Below are 8,678 nucleotides of genomic sequence, written 5' to 3'. Positions count from 1 at the left end.
ATCCCCTGACTTCGTCACAACAAGTTCCATGTCACCGAAAAACACCCCCCAAGGGGACAATATAATATTTTCTAAATATTCTTGTATAAGAGAGACGAAGGAGGGAGAGTTCTGTGCATGTCCGTATTGCATGCAATGTATGAGTGTCTGGCCTTCCCCCTTTTTGACGCCCTCTGTCCTTTTCCCTTCTCTACCCTTTTCTCCCCTGCTAAGTAAGCTCTAGACTCCCCTTGGGGGGGAGCCCTCCATATCTCTGTATGAGGCGTTAGTCAATGGAATGCCTGTGCATTCCCCCATGAATACCTCTACAGCTATGGAAGGCTCCATTCCTACTATACAAGGGATCATCAATTGCAATAGGTGCAGTTAATCCCTCTACTGTCCATGGAGGCCTTCAGGGTGGCCCAGTTCTCAGACAGTCTATACTTGCTCACTCAAGAAGCACCCCAGAAGAATCTGTCCGGTCCTTCATGACGGGAAATGTGCTACACCCTCAATAGTTCCTATCGATCTTCAATCAGGCGCGTCATTTGTCTTATGTTGATGCCATCAGAAGCCACGCAGAAAGGTATGACAATCCACTATACCAACCAGCTAAGCAAGGTATGGGGCTTATGCCCTCTTTTATGATTAACAATGAATGGAAGGGGAATATTCCTACTGGCATGCATTTCCCCTCTACCTCTAGATCTGTAGAACCTGATAAAGGTGGTCTGTCATCTTCCCCCATCAATGCCCCATCCCCTGTTGTCCCTGACAATGAGCAGCATCATCCCGCTTCAGATTATCATGTAGAAACCAACACTGAACCTGTATGTGAAAATGAGGACTGTGTCACCATTAGTAAGAAAGAACTGGACTCTTGGCATAACCAGCTTGTTGATAGGTTTGTGATAGGTCTGTGCCATGGGTCCAGACCTTCCCTTGAAGTGCTCAAAAATTGGGTAGCTGTCAATTGGGAAAACAGAAATGTCTTTCCCCTGCAGCTTCAATATCTACCCAATAATTATTATCTTTTTTCTTTGAAGATGCTAATAGCGCTCTATAGGTCATAACAGAAGGACAGTGGCTCATTCATAATACTCCCATTTTCTTTTTTAAATTGTATAAGGGTTTTAACCCTAGAGGTGATAAGCCCACTAAAGCACCCATGTGGATTGATTTCCCTGATCTACCATTTGAATACTACCCATGGTTAAGAAAAATTGGTTCCTATGTGGGCAAGGTCCTTGGACAGAAGGCCAGAGGGAGGATTAACCCCAAATGGGACCCTCAACTTCTTATAGAAGTGGATCTATGCAAAGCTCCTAAGCTGTTGGTCCCTATCAAAGACAGTGAAGGATGTCTTCTCCATGAACAAAAAATTCTATATAGAAATCTCCCTAACTCTTGCTTCCACTGTTTTCAGCAGGGTCATCTTATTAAAGACTGTACTATCCTCTCTCAATCCAAAGTTCCAAATCACTCTACTAAGGATCACAAACCTACTTCTCAAAAGGATTTTCAACCAGTATAAACAGGAGAACCAGTAATAGGATGCAACGGAGGAGAGGGGGTAATCCTACTAACTCTAACTACTTTGATGTTCTATTGGAAGATGTTTTGATCCCTATATTGCCCAATTTCACTCTGATACTGATGGGGAAGGAAAGCCCTCCCAGGAAGAAAAGGCTACCTTGGCCAACTCCCCAACTCCCTCAATGGACACTGTCATGACTCAAGTTGAGCAAGATTCTTTACCCAATTTATAGATAATCAAAAGCAAGAGAAAGGTGGAGAAATCCATTGATCCCAATAGGGCTTCTATATCTATGGTCAAACCTAACAAAAGCAACAAAAAATGATTTGTCCTGATTTTTCTGGTTTTTCCTTCAATTGTAAAGTGCTAACAAACCCTTCAAGAGCTATGGTTATCAAAAAATGGATGCAGGATTTGTCCCTTCATCCTGACTACATTTGTCTACAGGAAGTCAAACTCAAAGGTAACGAGCTAGAGTTCAACCTGAACAGAATAGGCTCTAGTTTTCAATGGTATTCCACTAATCGTTTTGTAGGTAGAGGGGGTGATGTCATAGGTATGTCTTGCAAATGGGATAATTTGGTCACCAATGTACACTACTCCAATAAAGGTTGGTGGGTGGTTGTCACTCTGGCTGATCCTATCAGCTACACTATAGTTATTGTATATGCTCCTAACTCTGTGACAGAAAGATCTCAGTGGTGGCAAGAAATTAACACTCTGTCAAAGAATGTGATTTTGGCAGGAGACTTCAACATGGTAGAGCAAATTGCTGACAGATCAAGTTCATTGGAGTAGGTAATTTTTGGTAATGAAAAATTACATTGGCCTGATTTGACGATTCCCTGAATTTACTAGATGTATCTGAGGAGGTTGGTTCTACTTGGAACAACAAGCAGTCTTGGGAATGCTACAGGTCAACCAGGCTTGACAGAGTGTACATGTCTGCAATTGTGCTTCAGGATCATTGGTTGGTTCAATGCAAGTCTGATGCTTCCATTTTGTTATTTGATCACAAGCCTGTGCTTTTTAACCTAATGAAGTCTGAGAACAAGTTCAAATCTGGTTGGGCCCATCTAGACTATGCTCAGTTTGACATAGACTGCATTAAACATAAAGTTCAAGTCATCATGAAGGAGTCTTTTGCTCTTTACCCCTCTCCTGCTAAGGCTTGGGAGTTTGCTGTTAAGGATATACAGAGAGTCATGACCAGGTACAAAAAAATAGCTAAGGACATTAGGGCTCATATAAGGATGATAATATCTAAGTAAATTCTTCAACTTGAAGAATCTCTCTCCTGCGCTGACCCTCCCTCTCCTAGGCTATTGGTCTTAGAGTGTCACTCAAGCAGGAAGAGCTCCTTGATGCTAACAGTGCCCTTGCTTTCACTAGAGAATTTTGGGCAGGAAAAATAGACAGGCCCATTAAAAGTATGTATAATTTGTTGAAAAAAACAAAATCTAAGGATTTTATACCTTTGTTGAAAGGAACTGATGGAAATCCTACTAAGTCTCACAAAGAAGATGTTTCTACAGTCTATGAGTTATTGCTAATATCTTCTCTGGTCTTCCTAAGAGAAATAAAGAAACACAAGAGGCTAGGGATTTTATAGCCCAGTCCAGAAAGAAGATTGTTGCTCCTCATCAAGCACACTTCTTGGACCAGCCTATCTCTCTTGAGGAAGTCAAGACTGGAAAAAACCCAAGAATTGATGGCCTACCCAATGAATTTTATATCCAGTTCAAAGAGTTCATAGCACCTTATCTGATCCTAGTGTGGCAAGAAGCTGTTAGATTGGGGGCTCTTCCTGCTTTTGTCAACACTGGAGTTGTCAAACTCATCCATAAAAAAGGAGATAGGGAGGACCTCAGCAATTGGATACCTATTACCTATCTGACTTCTATATATAAATTTTTTTCCCTGTCCTTAGCTAGGAGACTCAATCCTCTCATGAACAGCTTCATTCTTCAGGAGAAAAAGGGTTTCATTAAAGGTAGATTCATACTTGATGCTATCATCACCCTCTGGGAGGGCATGGAACATGCTATGGAAATGATCAAGGCTTCTTCTTTTTCAAAGTAGATTTTGACAAGGCCTATGACAGAATGGAATGGGAATTCATTCTGCATTCACTTTTTGATATGGGGCTAGGCAAAGGATTTATTTAATTTGTGCATGTGCTTTTTGGAAATGCTTATGCCAGAATTTCAGTTAATGGGGAATTAACAGATTTCATAAGGTTGATGAGATATATAAGGCAAGGTTGTCCTCTAGCACTTCTGCTTTTTGCCATAACTTCAGATGCACTGGGATGGATTGTAAAGAGTAGAATGCAGGAAGGAAAATTGAAGGGTATTCAAATAGTTGGCTCCTTAAATGATCTTTGTTTGCAGATGTTTGTTGATGACACTAATGCCCTTACTAATGCAGATTTTGAATAAGCAAAAGTATTCATGGATTGTCTAAGCACTTTTTGCCTTGCCAGTGGCTCTCAAATCAACCATAAAAAAACTAGATTCAAAGCCTCAAATGGGATAATACCCCCTTCTGTCAATATAGCTGGTTGCAATCTGATACCAGATGGACAAATATTCAGTTATTAGGAATACCCATGGGATGCAAAGTCACTATGGGGCAAAGATGGGAGTGAATTATGGCAAAGTTCAAAAGGAAGATTTTTATGTGGAAAGCTCTTCAACCTTCTCTTGCCTCCAGAAATTTTGTATCGAATAAAGTTTTGCTTCCTTATTTAATCTATTTCATTTCTTGTTGGAAGCCCACCTGTTCTCAACTTAATCAAATAACTTCTTTGTCTAGAAGATTTCTTTGGGCAGGAACAAAAGACATCAATAAAATACCTAAGGTGGCTTGGAGCACCTGCTGCCTGCACAAAACTAGAGGAGGTCTAGGATATTGGATATTAACAGAATGGTTGTAAATATGGTAGCTAAATGGATAGTCGGATCCATTGAAAGTCAAGACTTATGGGCTTGCCTGATAAAAAGAAATATTAAAAAGTTTCATGTACAGGAGTACAAAGTTTGGAAGGAACTCTCTGTTTGGGATGTAATATCTTCTAACTAGAGCTTCGGACTTACAGGTTCTCTGCTTGTCATCAGACTGTGGGAGTCCTGGTTTAAAATCAAAAAGTCATATCACTTTCCCCAGCACTTTATGAATGATGGTACTATAATCTTATATGATTCTATATGGATGGGATGGTCATCAAGTAAGACTGGGAAGAGCCTTTCAATAAAAGCTCAAAAATGTTTCAAAGCAGGCATAAGAACATGGGGAGACCTACACGACAATGGTTATTGGCTCTCCCCCAACTAGTTATCTAACCGTTTTAATATCTCTGCTAGATGTCTTACAGATTTGCTGAATAGACTAGAAGATTTGAAAGCTCAACTTCAGAGTACAACAATACTCAGACATAGCAAGTCTTTAACTCTATAGAAGTGTGCTTGGAAGGCATACAAACTGTCCTCTGACATCCCAGATTTTGAGGAAAAGCTTAGACAAAAGCTGAACTTCAAATGGGGGCTGCAATAGAGCTCAAAGCAATGTATATATAGATTTAAATGCCTTTGGAGCTTTGCTATTCCAATCAAGCACAATTTTCTTGCTTGGCTGATTCTACATCAAGGCATATGGACTGGACAGAGAGGACTCAAAGCTAGAATTGGGGATGGGAAGTGCAAGAGATGCAACTCTACTGAAGACGTTCACCATATTTTTACTAGCTATCCTTCCAATTCCTCCAAACTACTAGTTTTAGGCTTGAGCTATGAAGAAGTGCATCCACACCAATTGTCAACTCAAGAAATATTAGTAGGTGAATGTATCAGAATGGACATCCCTCTTTGGAATATATGGAGATCGAGCTATCGATGGTCTTGCTAGACTCAGCGAATTAAAACCATTTTCAATGGAAAAAAGGAGGACAACACCTCAAAGTTTGTCTATCAGATGAAGAAAATTTCTACCTCTTGTCTGGACCAAATGAAGAATGTGGGTAATGGTCCTCTGTATCTCATTCAAAGAGAACACAGATGGCAGTCACAGAAAGACATTATGTTGGGAATCTATTCTAAGGAAAGGCTTGTTATGGCCTTTTACTGTTTTGATTTGTAATTTTTCTTTTTGACTTTGGGAAGCCTCTCTCCCCACCTGTGAGGCAATGTTGTAGTTTGTTTTTATTAATACATTTCCTGAGATACAAGCTTCAAGAGCCAGGGGCCGGTGGAGGCCTTGGCGGTCAACTGAGAGCCTTGCAAACACAAGGCTCACAATACAGAGAGCTTCCACAAACCTCCAGTGCAAGAGAGGCCTTTGTGTCGACACTTTCCCCTCCAACTCCTTTCCTTCACAGTGGGCAACAAACTGCAAGTTAGGCAGCCCAACGAATTCCTATAGCACTGCTTTTCTGCTTGCTAAAACCCTATCTCGCTCGCTATCACTCTGTAATCCTCTTTACCTTATCTAGCTCACCATCGCAAAACATGGACCATGCGGTGCCCTCTTACCAATCCTCATCCTACAAGTACACTTGTTCCATAAATCTAATTTTGATCTTCAGAGTCTGACCAATGATTTTACGATTACTTGTTGATAATGTTAATTTTGACTAAGGCTATAAATGTTAGTTACTACTAAAGCTCTATCCTTTGGGAATGTGGAAAAGCCAACAAACTTTGATGGGAATAGGTGGTGCAAACGTTTGAATTAAGGCGAATCATAAAAGATACTTTTCAAGCTAAAGTAAATTAAGTAAGAAAAGGGAAAAGGGCGGGGGGTTGGGTGGGTGGGTGGGTTAGGTCGCGGGCACGCCATGTGTCAGTTGCAAAAAGCAAGGGGAACACCGTCGTCGACTCAAGGCATGTAGCTGAAGGAGTACGAGTGGAAGTGCAACGCGAGAGAGAGTGCGAGAAGAAGAGCACGACGATATGGTGAACTCGCTCTACTATAATGTGTAGAGCATACTGAGTTCTTATTAGGTTTTTACAAAAAAATATGTGTACATACCTGGCGGCCCGCCCACTTACCTGGGTGACCACATTGGGCTTTATACCCCAACAACCTCCCACTTAAAGTCCAATGTGGTACTTTAAGTGTGAGAGAAGCTACTATACAAGCTAATATACAAGAGATGTAGAGAAGTGATGTACTACCCTACACCTAACTGCTTGCGAAAATGCGCAAAGCTCTCTGAGGGAAGTCCTTTTGTAAGTAGATCAGCAGGATTTTCTGTGGTGTGAACTTTGACAAGCTGAAGTTGCTTATCCTCGAGCATTTCCGTGATGAAATGATACTTCACATCCACATGCTTTGTCTTTGAGTGATCAACTGGATTGCGAGCCAATTGTATAGCACTTTGGATATCACAATATAACACAGGCATCTCTTCTTTGATTCCCAAATATGTTACTAGTCGATTAAGCCAAATTGATTCTTTGCATGCCTCTGATGCTGCAACATATTCATCCTCTGTAGTAGACCGAGTAACAAAATCTTGTAATCTAGAACGTCATGATACTGCTCCACCAGCCAATGTAAAGACATACCCTGACGTAGAACTTCGGTTGTCTAAGTCACCTGCATAATCTGAGTCTGTAAAACCCTTTACACTTAGCTCCTGACTCCCATAGCATATACGCATACTCTTTGTATCTTTCAGGTATCTCAATATTCCTTTCACTGCCTCCCAATGTTTCTTGCCTGGGTTTGACATGTATCGACTTACTACTCCCACTGCAAATGCAATGTCTGGGCGAGTAGCAATCATTGCATACATCAAACTACCCACTGCAGACGCATATGGAATCTTATCCATTTCAGCCTGTTCTTCCTCAGACATAGGACAATCTTGTTTGCTAAGTTTCACATATGGTGGCAATGGAACACTCAGTGCCTTTCCCTTCTCCATATTGAAACGTTGCAAAACCTTGTCAATATACTCTGTTTGAGATAACCAAATCAACTTCTTTGATCTGTCTCTCTCAATGTGCATACCAAGTATATGACTTGCCTCACCCATGTCTTTCATGTCAAACGATTTTTCCATGTTTGACTTCAAAGCTGAAATTTCTTCCAAGTGCTTGCCAGCAATCAACATGTCATCCACATACAAAATAAGGATCAGCCAACTACCATCCTTAGCCTTCTTTGTATATAGACAGTGATCGAACTCACTACGTTTGTAGCCTTGAGAAAGCATAAACTTGTGGAATTTATGGTACTGTGCGCTCCTTGCCGCACTGTCGAAGCAAGGGACTTGCCAATACACCGTATGCGAGCCACAAACGGCTCCAAGCACACAACAAGCCTAAACTAGCAAGCTCAAGAAAACAAAGGGTGTGTCACTCACCGCTCTACGCTCGCCTTCGTGGTGGATTCCTCGCCGCAATGAAGAAGAAGCTGCAGTCGTGCCGTGCTCAACCGCTTCGCCGCCGTCGTGCCTTCGTAATGCTCGATCGCACACACACTCTCTCTCTCTCACACACACACACACAAGGAGGTGAAGAAGAAGAAGATGGAGATGGAGCAAGAGCACTCTTCAATTGCACAAATGAGAGAATGAGTAAAAATTAGGTTTAGTTGGCTTTTACAGGAGCTCACCCCATTCACACTTGGGCGCCCATGCTTAACCAACTAATCCCTTGAATGTCCAAGTTAAAGTGCGTCTCTCATCGACGATCACTCTACCTTTCCCTATTGGACCGACAAGCCCGGTACCTGACTCTACTTAAATAAATAATACAACGTTTATAGATCATAGGGTGTCCGTGTGCCGTGAGGGTTAACATGCCCCCCTTCCTAATGTAGATTCCATCCTCGGAAGCTATTGAGTTGAAGCTGGTTCGTCGAGGTGGAAGAGCATTTGAGATGAATGTCCTTAGCCTTCTTCAGTCACTGCAAAATCAAACAACATTGGCACAGTAATGGCATTCTCTTAAAAAGCATATGCAGTTTTAGGTAGACACATTGATTGGTCAAAGAATTTCAAACAATTTGATAGCAATGAACATTAAATTGCAATGTAATCAAATGCATAAACAGATGTAAAGGTAGAAAATTAAACAAGTCTGGGGTTGCTAATCTGACGGTCGAAAGGCACTAGAGATCAAGTATTAATACCATGGGTAAGCTTCTTAAT

The 8,678-nt window shown here is 41.3% G+C and overlaps 1 pseudogene; it reads left to right on the top strand.

The window, feature by feature from the left end:
• Positions 1-313: 313 nt before the first annotated feature.
• On the top strand, positions 314-3,960 carry LOC147464382 (uncharacterized; annotated as a pseudogene).
• The last annotated feature ends 4,718 nt before the right edge of the window (positions 3,961-8,678 follow it).

Source organism: Adiantum capillus-veneris, chromosome 1, assembly GCF_014529385.1.
Source record: "Adiantum capillus-veneris isolate H3 chromosome 1, ASM1452938v2, whole genome shotgun sequence".
In the NCBI taxonomy this organism is placed as follows: Eukaryota; Viridiplantae; Streptophyta; class Polypodiopsida; order Polypodiales; family Pteridaceae; genus Adiantum; species Adiantum capillus-veneris.
This window is presented reverse-complemented; position numbering and strand designations above follow the sequence as displayed.